General features: G+C 45.0%; 2 long non-coding RNA genes across 3 annotated transcripts in view; one reads left to right on the forward strand and one right to left on the reverse strand.

Annotated features, from left to right (window-relative positions):
* LOC128322896 (uncharacterized) overlaps positions 1-7,194 on the reverse strand; it is a 19,348-nt gene extending 12,154 nt beyond the window's left edge. For both annotated transcript variants that reach the window (XR_008306055.1, XR_008306054.1), the window contains exons 1-2: positions 6,949-7,194; positions 2,358-2,651 (exon numbers count right to left, since the gene is read on the reverse strand). This is a non-coding gene — a long non-coding RNA (uncharacterized LOC128322896). The remainder of the gene's footprint in view (positions 1-2,357; positions 2,652-6,948) is intronic.
* On the forward strand, positions 7,133-18,205 carry LOC128322897 (uncharacterized). The gene is made up of 3 exons (XR_008306056.1): positions 7,133-8,564; positions 9,726-9,848; positions 18,049-18,205. It is a non-coding gene; the product is annotated as an uncharacterized LOC128322897 (long non-coding RNA).
* The last annotated feature ends 488 nt before the right edge of the window (positions 18,206-18,693 follow it).

Raw genomic sequence — 18,693 nt, forward strand, 5'->3', positions numbered from 1 at the left:
GAGGCCAACATTTTTATTCATGACCATAACCCCCCAGTGGTCACTATGAGACATTGCAGCTGAGAGCTGATGCTGCCAGGGTCCTAGCACCAACAGTATACCATGCCTCCCAGGTTGCTTGACCATGTTCTCTATGTTTTTGTTGGCATGTCCCTATTTTCATCTATAAAATGTTGGAGAGTATGGAGTCTTTTCCTCCCAGAATATGGGGGGAAGGGAGGGTTTTCACTTCTAAATACAGAATCTCCATTATGACCTGCAAATGCCCCTGCTACCCGCCAACACCATTCACAATGAGAGTAGTTTTAAATTATTAGGTTATTTGATCAAATGGACAGCCCTTCTCTGGAGATCACTTTGCTTGCTTTGTTTTCATTTGTAACCCGATGAGACTTGGAACTGCATTGTTCCCACCCACTGTTCTGTTAATAAATGAATCAGACAAGCGGACTCCAGTTTTTAACTTGAAAATATATTGCACGCAAAGATTAACACTAACATTTCAAAATCTCTCCCACCCACCTCTGAATCTCTGGCTATCCTGTGTGTGCTAGAAGGAGAGAATGCAAAAATGCCACATGATTCAAAAGGTAAGAACACAATAACAATCATTTGTGAGAAGTAATGGGGTCACTCAGGGATTTAAAGTTGACTAATGGCCTCTAGTATGTATGTATCATCCCCTGCTTTACTGTACAAGGAGGAAATTGCTTTCAGAGTCAGTGGTGCTAAACTGTGGAGTGGGGAACTGCCTTCAATGCATGGATGAGGCAACGTGACTGTGCTCACTGGCCCCACCTCTGACTTTTGCACATTGTTCCAAAGGTCTGCACAGGGCATACAAATTTACAAGCTACATCTGATCTGTACCTCATAGTTATGTGGAATACAGATTGTACATACAAAACTCAGTGAAGGTGAGGTCAGGGGGTGCAATCTTCTCACCTTCCACCTACAAATTGATTCTGCATTAATATGTAATCTGAATAGGGTTATTGAGGGCAGCAAGTATTGTAGATATTCACCACTTTCCCTACTGTCTCTAATTATCCTGCAGAATGTATAGACAGTAGCACGAGGATTCTTCTGCACTGATGGACAGAAAAATCTGTGCAGCATCCAGTCATATGAACAGCCCTGTACACAGTACTCCAAATGTGGTTACGCCATAAGTTTGTATAAGAGCATTATAATATTAGCATTTTTATTTTCAATGCCCTTGCTAATGATTTCTAGTATGGAATATGCCTTTTTCACAGCTACTGCGCACTGAATCAACACTTTCACGAGCTATCCAGCACAATCACAAGATCTCTCTCCTGGTAAGTCATTGACAACTCAGATGCCATAAGCATATATATGAAGCTGGGGTTTGTTTTGCTCCAATATGTATCACTTTAAACTTGCTAACACTGAACCGTATTTGCCATTTTGTCTCCCACTCACCCTGTTTGGAGAGATCCTTTTGGAGCTCCTCTCAATCTGTTCTGGATTTCACTACCCTAAATAGTTTAGTGTCATCTGCAAATCTGACCACTTCACTGTTTACCATGACTTCTAGATCATTTAAGAACAAGTTAAAGAGGACAGGTCCTGGGACAGGTCCTTGGGGGACCCCACTTCCCTCTATGGTGAAAACTGTCAATTTATTCCTACCCTCTGTTTCCTGCCCTTCAACCAGTTACCAATCCACACATAAACCTGTCCCCTTATCCCATGATTGCTAAGTTTACTCAAGAGTCTTTGGTGGGGAACTTTGTCAAAAGCTTTTTGGAAGTCCAAGTATACTATGTCACCTTTATCCACATGCCTATTGACACTCGAACTCCAGAAGGTTAGTGAAGCAAGACTTGCCCTTGCAGAAGCCATACTGGTTCTTCTTCACCAAAGCCTGTTCTTCTATATGTTTAAAAATGTTGTCCTTAAGTATGCTTTTTATAAATTTATCCAGCACAGAATTTAAGCTAAAAGGCCTGTAGTTTCCTGAATCCCTTTTTGAAAATGGGAGTTACATTACCTACTTTCCAGTCCTCTGGTATAAAGCCTGATTGTAGGGACAAGGTACATATTTTTGCTAATCAAAAGATTGCCTTGCACTCAGCACCTCTCTCCGATTGAAAATGATGACCTGATAACTTGTGTCTTAAGTTAGGGCTTCTTTCTCTGTTTCCTGAACAGCTTTTTGTATTGGTGTGTAACAAAAGATGAAAACCGATTGTTTGGGGAAAGCAGCTGCTATTTTTCTCTTCATGTCCTACTTAGAGTGTAAACAGTTTTGTTTATTTTACACCTTTCAGTACCTCTTGTTCATTGTGTGCTATCAACAGTCTCCATGCTTATGAAACAAACTAAAGTACCTGTTGCCACGTTCCAGGTGTTTCTAATTACTTTTGTGGTATGCTCTTCATATAACTCATGATCTTCTTCATGATCTTCACTGAATCCACACTTATGAGTCTGTGCAGCAGCCTTCCATTAAAATGGTTGATAGCTTCAAGTGGCATTACAACCCAGTGGCATTACAACCTCGGTACGTGTCGCAGTTGTCATTAGAGGTGGTTGGAAACTGTTGCTCCTCAGACTCTTTCCGACCGCCAGCAGAGCAGCCATATCGGGAGGAAGCTCCCACTTCTTTTTGAAGTGTTCCTCATCTTAAAACAAAATAAATAAAAGAGAGAGAAAGTCATACATTCACTAGTAGCACTCCCTGCTCCCACCATTGAGGGAGAAAACATAAAATGTCTTGAATAAATGGACGTTAAGAAAACCTTCAAAAATGTACTAAATGTGGAAGTAAACTACCCTCCACAGACCATCATGAGCTTTGTCTTCTTTGGGAGAAAGTAATATACCAGACTCATGTGGGATTTGCCAATCCTTCTCCTAACAAACGAGGAAGAGCTGTCAGCTGAGGAAGAGCCCGCCCACACCCATGCTGAAGTCTCTGAATACTCTGGGCAAACCTCCAATGGTGGCGCCAGTATTGATGCCTTCCCCTTCTGAGGAATAAGGCATCCTTTTTGTGAAGTCTCATTTTGGACACCAGAACGAACCTGGGTTTATGAATGAGCAACCACAAGCATCGGACTATCACTCTCCTTCCTTTCTCTTTTGTCCGTGAGAGGAGGAGATTAGAAACTTCCATTTGTGGCTGGTAACAGATTCCTGTTACATCCAATTGTGAGCAACTGTGGTTTGTACTCTCCACAATTAGTTAACAAGCTTACTTTGATTAGGGGTGTGCACAGACCGTTTGACGCAATTTAGTCAAAATTTGAATTCAGTTCGGACCAAACTGTGGGTATGCAAACTGGTTTGGTTGAACCAGTTGGCTGGGCTGGTCAGTTTGACAAGCAGCTTCAAGAAGTTTAAAATGGTTCACAATTGAACAGTTTGAACCGGCCCGGTTCACAGTCAAACCAGTTTTGCACATCTCTAACTTTGCTATCCTGTCAGAACTATGCAGTGCTACTACCCATACTTCTAACACAGGCAAATGCTGTGATCTTAGAAGTGATCCTCTCCCTATCCGTAGTGAAGTTCTAACAATGCATCCCATGTGTAAGTGACCCCTAGCGGAGTGCAGATTATGCAAGTTGTGCATGCAACATGCATTGGGCCTGATCTTGTGCCGTTACATACACATGATATGTGCCGTTACATACACAGTCAAGTATTTTATATTTAGCTGCATCCGGACAATCCAGGCAACAGTGCAGTAGTTTGTGTTTAGTTACATTTAATTAATTGATTGATTGATTGATTGATTATTATTATTATTATTATTAACTTGATTTCTATACTGCCCTTCCAAAAATGGCTCAGGGTGGTTTACACAGAGAAATAACAAATAAATAAGATGGATCCCTGTCCCCAAAGGGCTCACAATCTAAAAAGAAACATCAGATAGACACCAGCAACAGTCACTGGAGGTACTGTGCTGGGGGTGGATAGGGCCAGTTACTCTCCTCCTGCTCAGTAAAGAGAATCACCACATTAAAAGGTGCCTCTTTGCCAAGTTAGCAGGGGTTTTGAATTTTGAATGTATTTGTAGAATTACATAATTGCATAGAATCCAAGCTGATGCATTTGCTTACGGAATTTGCTTACTGAAGGGAGATGTCAAAACCTGTTGCATTAAAGAGTGAGCATGCTGGCTTCATAAACAACAAAACAAAAGCACCCACTTCAATTAAATGATGAGAATTTGGATAATAATATGATGTAACAAGTATAGTGATAGTGCGACTGAACACACAGACATTTTTGCTACAGAGATACTAAAATACAAATATTAAGTACGTTGGTGTCTGCTTTTTTATGCATGCCCAAGGAAACCAAAATCTGGACTATTGTGTTCCCATTTGTACTCCAGGACTTTGTCCTTGGTCTTCTGGAAAAGGCCATGATTTTGGTTTTAGGGTTGTTTATTTCCGGTTAATACTCTTTACAGTATCGCACAAAGGCCCCCAGTGCTCTTCTAAGTCCTATGGGGGTCCTAGAGAGAATTGTCATGTTGTCTGTGTAAAGCAGAATGGAGATGTGTTTCTCTGCCAGCTTGGGGTGTGTGAAAGTCCAGATTGTTTAAGTGGCCCACCATGGCGTTTATGTAGAAGTTAAACAGGAGCAGGGCAAGTATGTAGCCATGTTTGGTAGCCATGTTTGATGCCCTTACAGGTTGGAACAACAACAACTACTACTACTACTACTACTATACCGCTCTTCAACCAAAGTTCTCAAAGAGGTTTACATAGAAAAAGAAACAATACATAAATAAGTTGGCCCCCTGTCCCCAAAGGGCTCACAATCTAAAAAGAAACATAGGGCAGATATCAGCAATAGCCACTGGGATGCTGTGCTGGGGTTGAATAGGGCCAGTTGCTCTCCCTCTGCTAAATATAAGAGAACCACCACTTCAGAAGGTGTCTCTTTGCTTCCAGTTTTTCTCACAATTTGGCTCGAGTGATGGAGCCAAATGCAGACTTGAGGTCAATGAAGGCTGGATACAGGGAGACTGTGGTGCATGTGGATTATTGATCAATTAGATGCTGGAGTACTAGGCACTGGTCAATGGCGGATCGTCTCTCCTTGAATCTGAGCTGTTCTTCCATTAGGAGGTTTTTTTGTTTCAGCCAGTCCAATATAGATGTCTAATTTCCAATATAGATGTCTGGCATAGAACAAGTCTGTACTGAGCAAGCTGATAGGTATATAGCTTGCTGGGTCATCCCTCCTGCTTTTTTTGAATATGGGAACAATAACTGCTAGTCCCCAGTCCCTAGGGATATGACCATGCTTATCAATAAATGTAAACAACGAGGCCAGAATGGGAGCCTACCATACTGAGTTGTTTTTTATTTGCTCAGGGGGGATTAAGTCATCACCAAGATCCTTCTTCGATCTTGACCTCTGATCCATGACCTCTGCAGATGTCACTGGTGACCAGGCAGCCAGGTCTTCTACATTGTGCCGAGGGAATCCATGGTCCATTGCTTAATATCTGTATAGTTCGCTGTCCAAATGCATCAGGCAATTGCTGGGATGATCCGTGGTGATGTGCCAGAATAGGGCCAAGTCATTGGATCTGAGTGCTTGAACAAGACATAACCTGTGGCGGCCTGTGAACGCACCGCTGGGGGTGGGGGTGGCGGGAGGCACCTTTAAGGGTAAATGAATTTGGTGCTTACCTCTGCTCCTGCCGCACCTGAACACTGTTCGGTGAAGCAGTGTGCCGCCCAGCAGCCCGTGGCGGAGAATTGCCTTCGCCACTCATCTGGCTTCCATGGAGCCGAGCCCCCGCCAGCAGCCAGGTGATTGGCAGAGGCGATTCCCTGCCGCAGGGGCTGCTGGGAGGCACGTTACTTTGCCGAACAGCGTTCAGGTGCGGCGGGAGCAGAGGTAAGCACTGGATTCATTTACTCTTAAAGGTGCCTCCCACCACCTGCCCCCCCAGCTGTGTGTTCACGGGCCGCCACTGGACATAACCAGATGTCTTCCATTACAGCTCTTTGCTTGTGTTTGAGTAGGTTTTTGTATTGCCTCTTCTGCTTAAGAAGGACCTGCGCAGACATTGGTCTTATATTGGCTTTATACAGGGGCGTAGCAAGGTTGGAGTGGGCCCAGAGATGAGATTTTAAAATGCCTCCACTCAAAGTCCAGGGCCTCCACACAGCCCAGGATCCCAAGGATTTAAGTCTGATATTTCAAAATAAGTATGCTGCCTGGAAATACATTTCACTGAATACACACACACACACTTCACAATATATAGCGATATACACAATCTATATCACTATATATTGTGAAGTGTGTGTGTGTGTGTATACTTTTGTGCTACTTTTAATGCCTAGAATACACTAGAAACACTAATTATTAAAATGGGCCCCTCACTGCAGATTAGCAAAGGAGACTTTCAACCATGCAGTGTGAGCCTATGTATGTTTTCTCAGAATTCTGAACAAATTCAGTAAAGTTTGATTCCAGGAGGTTTTTCACACGAAGCTTTTAAAGCCCTTTAACACACATTGCTGCATTCACATGTTGGCCAGATTTACCCTGAAGTCCCTGTAAGTTATTGGGGAGCAGTTCACACACAAGAAAAATACAATAAAATAAAAGCACCACACATGCTTCACAGTTCTCACTCAGACCTTCTGGGCTGCAAAACAACTTGAACATAAGTGCATTTATAAATGAATAAACGAATATAATATAATATAATGTTTGTTGTAGAAGTTTTTGTAATTTTCTGCCATGAAACAAGCCACTTATAGGACTTTAGATAGTTTTTTTTTTTTAAGCCAGCAGATTTTCCAATCTGTTTTAAATTAAATATTCAGAGACTTCTCAGTCTTCCCCTCACCATATAAAAGCCCTATGGCAAGCAGATCCCTATATATGGCTGGGTGGGTGGGGAGAGTTATCCACAAAAAGGAATTCACGTTCTACCTGGCAAAGGCTGGTCTGGCTGACCTGGGCAGAGGGTCTGCTGCAGAGAACTGTGGTGGCCACTCTGCCTGCCTCCTTGGGGCCTGCCGACCTACTTGAGTTCAGGCTTCAGCGAGGCCTACATGGAGGCCTCTCTGGAAGCCCTGCCCACCCGCCGATCAGCTGAGGGGCGGGGAGAGAGATTACAGGCCAGGAGGACAAGCAGGAGAGAGGGTGTACAGGGCAAGTGGCTGAGGTGCCTTGGGACGGGGCAGGGGGCAATGGGGAGTCATGTGAGGTGTCTCTAGGGGCCCCCTCCAGGCAGTGGGCCCCCCAGACAACTGTCTCCCCTTGCCTAATTGTAATTCCACCCATGGCTTTATAGGCATTGTAGTTGGCAATGAGCTTTTTTTTTTTTTTTTTTAGCCTCAATGCAATCAGGGTCAAATCATGGTTTGCAGCGGTGCAGGTGCCATTTGGGGCATATTTTTGTGGGTTAGAAGCTTTTGTAACTCCTGCACTAGATTGCTGTAGCTCTCTAGGATTGAATTGGAAGACTCTGCTGAGAGCAGGGAGAAGCAGATGCACCGGAATTGTTCTGTGGTAAATTCTGTTATTGCTTTGTCCAGCTGCGGGGACCATTTGATGTGACAGGTTCTTCCTGCTGGTAGAACTTTGGTTGGTATACAGCCTTGACGTGGGGCTGCTGGACAAAGGGTTTGAGGCATAGGGAGACTGGGAAGTGGTCACTGTAAAATTGGGGTATTACCTCAAAGTGATCTGCAAATTGGAGCAATTACATAATCAATGACACTCATTTTGTTCTAGCCCAGAAGGTAAATTCAGTAGGGTGGTCAATTTTGAGGGAGCTGTTTAGGATGTAGAGACTGTCTGTTAGCCATTTCGGCCAGGCAAAGCCCTGCATAGTTTGGTTTCTTGTTCTTTGAGTGGCATGTGAGGGGGACTGCATCTGCTTCAGGATTAGGCTGGCAGCACTGATAACATGCATATAGAGTGTCATTGTCAGGGCCTAGTCTGGTGTGAAGATTGCTGCCTACCACTGTATATGCGTTGGGGAGGGTAGAGTGGAGGTCAGTTATGCCGCTTTCCAGTTCAGACCACATTTGCCTGACTTGGGATTTTTGCCTTGGTGGAGGTAGGTTGATGTTGATTACTAACAGGGTACAGTGTCTGAAGTGGATTGTCACTTCACAACAGCCATAGCATGTTGCTTAAATTAGGAAAGTCTTACTGACGTTGCACGTAGGGTGGTAGAGACTAATACTCCCAGTCCACCTTTAGGTGCCCCTTCCTGCACCGGCTTCTGCTCCCAATCACAATGCGTATGAGCTGAAGCTGTTGAGTGTGAGGTCTATGTCCAGGTTGCCTGCATTGTTATGACATCATATCTGGAGATGATCTATGAAGGTGGCGTCCCTGCAGCTGGCATGCCAACATGCCACATTCCAGGTCAGGAGGCAGACCTCATGCTGGCCTTTTGAATGTCAGTCTGTAGTTTAATTAGCAGGGAACTGTGTAGAGGTACCCAGTGAGGTATCTTGAGGAGTGATGGTTGAAACCTGAACAGTTAGGCAGGGCTATGCCTCAGCACGTGATTAAGCATGGAGAGTGGGGAGGTAAGTACCACCTGTTTCCCCTCCTCTCTCCTGACATGGTTGGGTTGCCATCTTGGATCATCTCTCTCTCTGGGCTTCCTCACCTTCAAAATAGGACTCCAGAGTCCTACATGAGTTCCGTGGCCATCTCATCATCAGTTTCTCTTTTAAATGCCTCTCTGCAGTCCTGACAGATCTCACAAGAATTCAAATTCCTGCCTTGTGAAATTTGGGCTCTCATAAGATCTTGGACTTTTGTGATGTTTCACCCCGGTCCTCTCTCCTCTGCCCACTTCCTGTGTCCCCTGAGTCAGGCAGGACCCCAAGTGCTCCTCCAAGATTCTCCACCTCTGATTGGTAAGTTCAGGCTCCATATCACTACTCCTGGGCACAACCTGGGTGGCCGCAGTTCGTGGCATGCAGGCCTTACAGAAAGTTTACTGATACCTTTCCCCCCATTCAGAACATTACTAGACAGATACCTGCATGAATCACAAGGATTGCAATCCTATGCTCACTTACTGGAGAATAAGCCTCATCAAACACAGTGGAACATCTTTCTCACTAAACATGCATAGGATTGATTTGAAAGGTGGCACCTTAATGACTAATAGATGTATTGTGACATAAGCTTTCGTGAGCCCATGGCCACTTCATCAGATGCATGAAGTGCTTATTTAAGTAGCTATATATAATATGGAGAGCAGAGAGAAAAAGAAACTGATTTTTAAATAATCAAAATAGGGCCAAAAGGTCACACAGTGCATGAGAGTAGAGTCAGTCTATACAAAGCACAAACAAATGGAGAATCTAATTAAATGAATTAAATTCAATCAGTCATGGTGTGACCATTTCTGACTAGCAGCTGTTAGTGATTAGTAGGCATAGACCAATAGTATAAACAAACACCTAAAGAGAGATCATTACTTTCTTTAGTGAGCTAGCCATTACCAGGGTTTGTTTAGACCAAATTCCATCACAAATGGTCTCTAGTCAAGAGTGGGTCACACCCATATTAATATATGCATATGAATTATGCATAACAGACCTTTAATCTTCAGGTTCTTTTTCCTAGGAATGTAAAGTCCAACATGACTTATGACATGTCTATAATGCTGAGTTCCCTTTTAGGAGGAGGAGAAAGTATCTCTCCTTGTCCTTTCTGTTTATTCTCATCTTAAGATATGCTTACTCATGAGGAAAGGAAGGGTGGATTCCAGCATTCTGAATAAAATCGAGCCTTTCCTAGCAGCTAACCTGCATTCAGTGAAGGTCCCTATGATTCCATGAAAGCAAGTTGTTCTGGTAAGAACTAGTCTGCCTACTTTTCTTTCACTATAATCTTAACTGATAATTACCATCCTCACAAGTTAGCCCACTTTAGCCATAAACATTCATGCATCTACCATCTTGAATTGGGGTGGATGACATCATCACAGATTATACCATTTAGGTTTCCCTATGTGTCACTCACTACAAGTGTACCAAATTTGGTCCAAATCGGTTAGGCAGTCCACAAGTTAGCCCACTTATGTCTCAACTATTTTTGCACCGGCCATTTTGAATTGGGGTGGATGACATTATTACAAACTACACCCTTGAGCCGTCCCTATGTGACCATGCACTTGTAGCAAATTGGTTCAAATTGGCTAGGTGGTTCATAAGTTAGCCCACTTGTGCCTCAAATGTTCACGTGTCCATGTGAATTGGTGTGGATGACATCATCACAATCTGCACCATTGAGTGTCCCTATGTGTCCCTATAGCTGTTCCAAATTTGGTCTGCAGCTACGGAGTAGTCCCTCTAGCCTGTGTTTGGTCAGATTTGTTACGGGTCTTCCTCCAGCATCACTCTAGCCATTGTAGAAGTTGTTTCATTGCCCCTCCAAGGATAACCGAGGAGCAGAACGGGCTCTATCAAGCTGGAATGACCATGTCAGTAGCCTGGGCTGTCTCCACATTCCAGATATTCACCAGGGCCTTGACAGAACCTCAAGTTCTAAACACTGGAAACTCCCTGATGTGCATGCACGCGCACGACATGTGCACGCACACCCGGTACTTCTGGCCACTTCCGACTGAGGAGGGGAAAGGGGCGGCAGGGAGGTATGCTGCTGCCCTGAAGGTTTTTACCGGCAATGAGTGTTGGTGGGGGGGAAGCGGTGGGAGGGGTAAGTGCAGCCTCCCCCGCCCTTAAAGTGGCACCCCCGCCGGAACTGAACTGCCCTGCCACAGTTCTGTGCATATCCCTATTGGCTGTGAAATGGGGTACTCCAGCATGGTTGGGGGAGAGAGAGAGAGCATGCGCGCGTGCGCGCTGGGCTTGAGCAATCACCTCAGTTGCCCCACCCTAAGGATGGCCCTGGATCTCAGTAATAGGTACCATAATCAGAAGATCTGTGTAAATAAACAAATATTTGATTCAGTGTTTGGAATTGGTGTTCAGAGCATGTGCTGTTTGATTTGGTGCTTTGGATACCCCTTCAGTTTGGATTTGGTAATTCAGATCCAAATATTCAATTCATCTGAATATTTGCCCATAGGATACAATGGGAAGAATAACTAAAATGCCTATACTATCTTCATTGCTTTGGCAAATGGGATCAAAACAACAGGAGTAGTAGTCCCTTAGGTGCGCATGAAACTGGCAAAGTTTCAAATACATAGGAGCAGAGGTTTCCTAAAAAAAAAAACAAGCTTTAAAGTTTTCCCCCAAAAGCCTTATAATTCCCTTTTGATATTTTGTTATGTCACAGTGGGACAAGAATAGCGGGGAATTGGTAGCACCTTCTTGAGGGCATTATTCAGAGACACTTGGAGAAGGTGATTTGACTGAACAAACAAAGCTTGATATATTCTTCCTACATCCTTTGCTAAGCACTATGATTTGGAAGAGAACGGAGAGTCAAGCAATGTCATTGGTCAGCTTAAGATGTCAATTTTCAAGAATTCTCCCCCGCCCCAGCATTTTCTAAATACAAGCCGACCCCCGCACAGAGCATCTGTGCGTTTTTTGGGGCCGGCAACCTCTTCCCCCCCACCCCAGTCTCCGGCCGGGCCGCCACCACCGCCTCCTCACCTGGACTCCTCACCGGGCTGGATCCACTGCCTCTCTCCCCCCGCCCAAGTCTCCGGCCTGGCCAAGTGCCGCCGCCACGGCGAGGCCTGCCACCTCCTGGCATCCGGGCCCGCCACCTGGCATCCGGGCCCGCCGCCGGCCTCCGCGTTCAGGCCGGGCCTGCCGCCGGCAACCTCTCTTCCCCCCGCCCCAGTCTCCGGCCGGGCCGCCGCCGCCCTCCGCGGACGGGCCCGCTGCCGCTGGCCTCCGTGGACGGGATGGGCCCGCCACCGCCCTGACCTCCATGGCCCGGCAAGGCCCGCCGCCGCCTCTGTCCTCCACCGCAAATGCGCCTCAGCCAATCAGGTGCATCCCTCCGCTCCACTGCCCAGCCAATCAGCTGGGTTGCCGGGACGCATCCCCACAGAGGCACGTCTACGGGGATTAAATACAGTATATAGATATAAGATCACCTTATTTCTTCCCTTTAGTTAGTTTCAAGTTGCAATGTTTGCTATTGAAAAACAGCTAAAAAAATGCCTCTGCATTCTCAAATCTCTATGAATCACAGTGAATTGATTCTGATTTGATCTGGAGAGATTCGGAGGTATTGCTGTTTAGTTTGGATTTCACTATTTGATGCCAAATTCGGCCCAAATCTCAGTTGAAATGAATGGCAATCCAAAGCTTCACACAGTCCTAATAAGTATTTTGGTAGGCAGCAGTATTAGTGGCTAGAGTGCTGGACTAGGACCAGGGAGACCCAAGTTCAAATCCCCATTCAGCCATGATACTAGCTGGGTGACTTTGGGCCAGTCACTTCTCTCTCAGCCTAACCTACTTCACAGGGTTGTTCTGAGGAGAAACCTAAGTATGTAGTACATCGCTCTGGGCTCCTTGGAGGAAGAGCGGGATATAAATTTTAAAAATAAAATAAAATAAAAATAAATGGGAAAGGTTGAAGCTGAAAATAGTGATGTCATACACATGACCACTCCTACAGGGGTAGAACAGAGCTACCGCATGTAGGGCTGGTTGTGTGTAGCGCTGGGATCGCTTCTACTCCCAGCACTCCACCCCCGAGTAGTACTGGTTTTAAACCCAGGCTAAAGGCTTGGTAGGAGGATGTGCATGTTCAGGGGCGTAGCGAATTTCCTGGCAGCTAAGGGACAAATCTGAGGTCTGGGGCCTCCGTGTGCACATGCAGTCCAGTGTCCAAGCCACACCCTGCATCTGACATCACATGCAAGGGACAGGGCAACCTAACCCTCCCCACACAAGCCTTCACCTCTGCTGGCTCACCTTATAAGAACATAAGAACAACCCTGCTGGATCAGGCCCAAGGCCCATCTAGTCCAGCATCCTGTTTCTCACAGTGGCCCACCAGATGTCACTGGAAGCCACAGGCAGGAGTTGGAGCATGCCCTCTCTCCTGTTGTTACTCCTCTGCAACTGGTACTCAGAGGCATCCTGCCTTTGAGGCTGGAGGTGGCCTTTAGCCCTCCAACTAGTAGCCGATGATAGACCTCTCCTCCATAAAGTTATCCAAACCCCTCTTAAAGCCACCCAAATTGTTGGCTGTCACCACATCTTGTGGCAGAGAATTCCATAAGTTGATTATGCATTATGTGAAAAAGTACTTCCGTTTGTTGGTCCTAGATTTCCTGGCAATCAATTTCATGGGATGACCCCTGGTTCTAGTGTTATGTGAGAGGGAGAAGAATTTCTCTCTATCCACCTTCTCCACTCCATGCATGATTTTATAGACCTCTATCATGTCTTCCCCACAGTCGTCTTTTTTCTAAACTAAAAAGCCCCAGGTGTTGTAGCCTTGCCTCATAAGAAAGGTGCTCTAGGCCCCTGATCATCTTGGTTGCCCTCTTCTGCACCTTTTCCAGTTCTACAATGTCCTTTTTTAGATGTGGTGACTAGAATTGTATGCAATACTCCAGGTGTGGCCGCACCATAGTTTTGTATAAGGGTATTATAATATCAGCTGCTTTATTTTCAATCCCCTTCCTAATGATCCCTAGCATGGAACTGGCCTTTTTCACAACTGCCGCACATTGAGTCGACACTTTTAACGAGCTGTCCACCACGACCCCAAGATCCCTCTCCTGGTCAGTCACTGACAGCTCGGATCCCATCAGCATATACTTGAAGCTGGGGTTTTTCGTCCCAATGTGCATCACTTTACACTTGCTAACACTGAACCGCATTTGCCATTTTGTCGCCCACTCCCCCGGTTTGGAGAGATCCTTTTGGAGCTGCTCACAATCCGTTTGGGATTTCACTACCCGGAAGAGTTTGGTATCATCTGCAAATTTGGCCACATCGCTGCTTACCCCTGCTTCTAGATCATTTATGAATAGATTAAAAAGCACCGGTCCCAGTACAGATCCCTGGGGGACCCCACTTCTAACTTCCCTCCATTGTGAAAACTCTCAATTTATACCTACCCTCTGTTTCCTGTCTATGTCAACTGGATCACCTTGATCCACACATTTGTTGACACTCTCAAAGAACTCCAAAAGGTTTGTGAGGCAAGATTTACCTTTGTGGAAGCCATGCTGGTTCATTCCCAGCAGGGCCTGTTGTTCTATGTGCTTTACAATTTTATCTTTGAGGATGCTTTCCATCAATTTGCCTGGAACGCACGTTAAGCTAACTGGCCTGTAATTTTCCTTTCGCCCCTGGATCCCTTTTTGAAAATCAGTGTTACATTTGCTACTTTCCAGTCCTCCGGTACAGAGCCCGATTGCAGGAATAAGTTATATATTTTAGCAAGGGCATCTGCAGTTTCACATATGAGTTCTTTGAGGACTCTTGGATGGATGTCATCCGGCCCTGGCGATTTGCTAGTTTTCCGTTTTTCCAGACAGTTTAGAACATCATCTCTTGTCACTTCTATCTGACTCAGTTCTTTAGCCGCCATCCCCGAAAAGCCTGGTTCAGGAACAGGTATATGCTCAGTATCCTCTGCCGTGAAGACGGACACAAAGAACTCATTCAGCTTTTCTGCAACCTCCATATCCTCCTTAATAAACCTTTCACTCCCTTATTGTCTAATGGTCCAACCACCTCCCTGGCAGGCTTCCTGCTTCTGATACATTTAAAGAAGTTTTTGTTATTCTCCTTGATGCTTTTAGCTAAATGTTCCTCAAACTCTCTTTTGGTTCCCTTATTGTCACCTTGCATTTCTTTTGTCAGAGTTTGTGTTCCTTTCTGTTCTCTTCATTTGGACAGGCCTTCCAATTTCAGAAAGAAGTCTTCTTCCCTTTTATGGCTTCCTTGACGGTACTTGTTAGCCATGCGGGCATCCTCCTGGACTTAGTGGTACCTTTCCTCCTTTTGGGTATACAGTCTAACTGGGCTTCTAGTATTGTGGTTTTTAATAAACTACATGCACTCTGGAGTGAAGTGACTCTCCTGATTTTCCCTTTCAGCTTTCTTTTTACCACAATCCTCATTCTGGAGAAGTTGCCTTTTCTGAAATTCGAAACATCTGTGTTAGACTTCCTTGGTGATTCTCTCCCTGCATGTATGCTGAATTTGATTGCACTATGGTCACTGTTCCCTAAAGGGTTGATGACACTGACATCACACACCGGGTCCTGGGTGCCACTCAGAATTAAGTCCAAGGTCGCCTTCTCTCTGGTGGGTTCCAAGACCAACTGTTCTAGGGCACAGAACAGTTATGTGCAGAGTGGGAGGGTGAATGAAATGTAAGGAGGACACACAGGTCATAAAGAAAGAAACCATATACATAGGAATATGTATATAAACCGTGTATAGTAATCTATTGAAAAATTACACACCATAAATCAATATCGTATTACCAGAAAACCATTGTATCCAAAAAATGCCATACAGACAAGTTCCTTACACATCTGTGGTAATTCACAAAATGGACAATTGTATGGATGTATTAACAATAAAGAAACACACAATGGCAATGAAAGAGTCCCAAGGTTGTAGCTGAAGGATCAAAAGGTGATCAAAAGTTCCTTTTAGGTGTACAATACATCAAGAGCTTCCTGTAGTGTGTCACAGGATCAGTTCTTATATTTGCTCAATCTTGCTACTGCTCCAAAAGATCAATTCTTGCTGTTATTCACTGTTACTCAACCGGTATCCTAGGTAAGCAGGTATCTAGGTAGTTTGTAGCCTGTTTCCTCCTGCTCTAAGCAGGGCTTCATCAGGAGAAGTTTTTAGCAATTTTCATTAGCGGCTCATTCTACAAAGAATAAAAAAACCACAATAATACAGTGATCCCTTCACTATTAAAATACTCTCAACAGAATTGTTGTCTCTGTTGAGAGTATCTTAATAGTGAAGGGATCACTGTATTATTGTGGGTTTTTGATTCTTTGAAACTTCTTCTAGATACCTGCTTACCTAGGATACCTGTTGTAATACGATATAGATTTATGGTGCGTAATTTTTCAATAGATTACTCTACATGGTTTCTATACATATTCCGATGTATATGGTTTCTTTCTTCAGAGTGGGAGGGTGGCAAGCAGCAGTGCTGGCTTGACAGCGTGGAGCCGGGCTGCGCGCGGGGCTGCTGGGAGTTGCTGTCCTCTACTGTGGGTGGCGGCAGCAGATCGGGGCCGGGCAGAATGGCTGTGGCAGTCAAGAGTGTCAAGGGCAGCAATGGGTGGTCCACTGCCTGGGAGGAGGAAGCGTGGGGGAGGGAGGAGAGAGGAAGCCCAGCCCCAGTGTGCTGCTTCTCTTCCCAAAATGTTTGGAAAGAGTGCGCGTGCCCCAACTGCAGGGCACCCTTGTCTAATGGACCCTACGCCCATGCTTGGGGGCCTCTTAAACCCAGTGGGCCCAGGTGCAATCATCTCCCCTTGTCCAATGGAAACTATGCCCCCGAGGATGTGCCTCTTACCTCACTGCCTGGTTGTGTGAGTGCCAGCAGCTCCTCCTGGGCTGCTGGCAGCCATCTTGGCCATAAAGGCTGGGGGAAGGAGCAGGCCAGCAGCAGGGAGATACCCCAGTGCACCGCTCTGCTTGCACAGGGCATTGTGGGATATCTGACAACCCAGCTGTCTTTCCCCTGCCTCCCACACACTGCCAGTCACTGCCATGCCTCTCCTCTGGCATGTATGAGCAGCAGAGTCCTCTTTGGGCCCAAATTGTATTGGGGATTGCAGGGAGGCTCCTGCCTTCCCCAGCTCCAGCCAATTTGGCCGTGAGAACAACCTTAGTGGCTAACATCCAGCTACTCAGTAGGTAGTGCCCAGAATTTACTCTAAAGGACTACTTGATTTCAGTAGAACTTCCACTGGGTAATTTAGTCAGGATGTCAGCCACGGTGTTTCTTGAGACTACACTCAGTAAGTTCACAGCTGAGCTGATATTTGAATTGTGGAGTACAGTTCATCGCTCATATTCTTAGCCAATGTTATAAACTTATTATTTATTATTTATTTCCCTAGCACCCTAGTCCAACTGTATGGAACATGGCCTCAATGAGATTACCACTGAATTATGTGTGCATAGTAGACTTCTCCCTCTTACTTCATTTGCTGGCTGGGTTTCAGGGTGTGGGGGTGAAGGGGTGCCCTGGGGCAGGGAGAGTATCCTGGTATACTCTGGACCCCCTCCTCCTGCACCCCTGCCTTGCTCCACCATGATAGACTGTTAGTATGGATTTGGTTTTTTAAAAACCACTGTAATGAGAAGAAGCTGACTTACTTGCCTTATCCAAGATCCTACTCTGTTGCCATTTAAGGCTACCCTGTGTGCTATTGCAACCATACAAACCCTTAGGGTTGGAGTGCTGTCAAGATACAATAATATATATAAAATCTGAGTAGGTTTTTTGTACCTACTAAATAGAGTATGCCCCCCCCACTATGTCATGGTTAGGAAATGTCATAATAATTATTAGATCTAACCCCAATTAAATAATTTTAATACATTAGTCACCTGACTTTTAAACAATCAATAATTAAATCTAAATAAATTGATGTATTGCCAAAAATCTGTGCTTTTTGAGACCTTTTGGTTTCCACATGATAAATTCTAGTTAATTGAATATGATAAATTCTAGTTATATAAGACACCACGACCAAACTATAAGCAAGTACGCTCTTTACTCTTGGCCTGCTGATTAAATTTGGCCTCCATTGATTGATCAACAAAAGCTTTAGATGAACAGCAAATGATTAAAGCTTGCAGCCCTAAGAATTAGTGTAAAGTGAAGGGGGGAACAACCTTTTTTTCCTTAGCAGCAGCCTTCAAATGTCTATGATTTCAGTGGTGCTACTCACAGAAGTGTCTTCAGAATTGCAGCCAACTGTTGCATTAAGTGGAGCAGTCATCTATGTTTTGCTGACTGAAAACATATTTAGAATGCTTAGTGGAGAAAAGTTCTTTTCTGTCTCCTGTAATGATGATCTCTCTCAGTTGTTGCCAATATCTCTCACTTTAGGACAGAACGTAGCATTTTCGAACAAACATTTGGCAAAATGTTTTACTGCAGCCTCACAAAAATTATAGTCTGTAGGAGGAAGTGCACACAGCTACATGCAGAAGCTGCAGCTATTAATCAGTCAGTGAACAGTGAAATCCGACCTCAGGCTTCTTCCAGGGGAAGATGTGAAAAGGCTCTATGCCTCAAAAGGCAAGTTTGGTGACTTCATCATTGGTTTAATGGTTGAGAAGGCCAGAGAAAGGGTTAGTGTTACAGTGCAGAGTTCAGATTGTGGTAAGGGGAAAAGGAGGGAGCCCCTAATGAAATCCGTATACTTCACCCCGATTCCACAGTTTTAGCCAAATAATGCTCTCCACCATCTTCTGAAGACTGTTGTTAAGGTGCTGTTCCTCCTCTTGCCCCCTGTGATGAGATGGGGGGGGTTATTCTATGCTTTCCTGGGATCTACTCTCAGTAGAGAGATTGCTCTGATCCCTCACGCCTTTGAGATAGGCTGCCACCAGTTGAAGACTGATCTAAAGCCACGGACCAGGTTTAGACAAGGCTTCAACAGCCTAGAACTGTCTGGCTTGGGACTTACAGGCACTGTACAGTCCTAGCTCTAAGCAATATATTTTTCTGAAAACAACTCAACAGTAGTGC

Source organism: Hemicordylus capensis, chromosome 4 (genome assembly GCF_027244095.1).
Source record: "Hemicordylus capensis ecotype Gifberg chromosome 4, rHemCap1.1.pri, whole genome shotgun sequence".
In the NCBI taxonomy this organism is placed as follows: Eukaryota; Metazoa; Chordata; class Lepidosauria; order Squamata; family Cordylidae; genus Hemicordylus; species Hemicordylus capensis.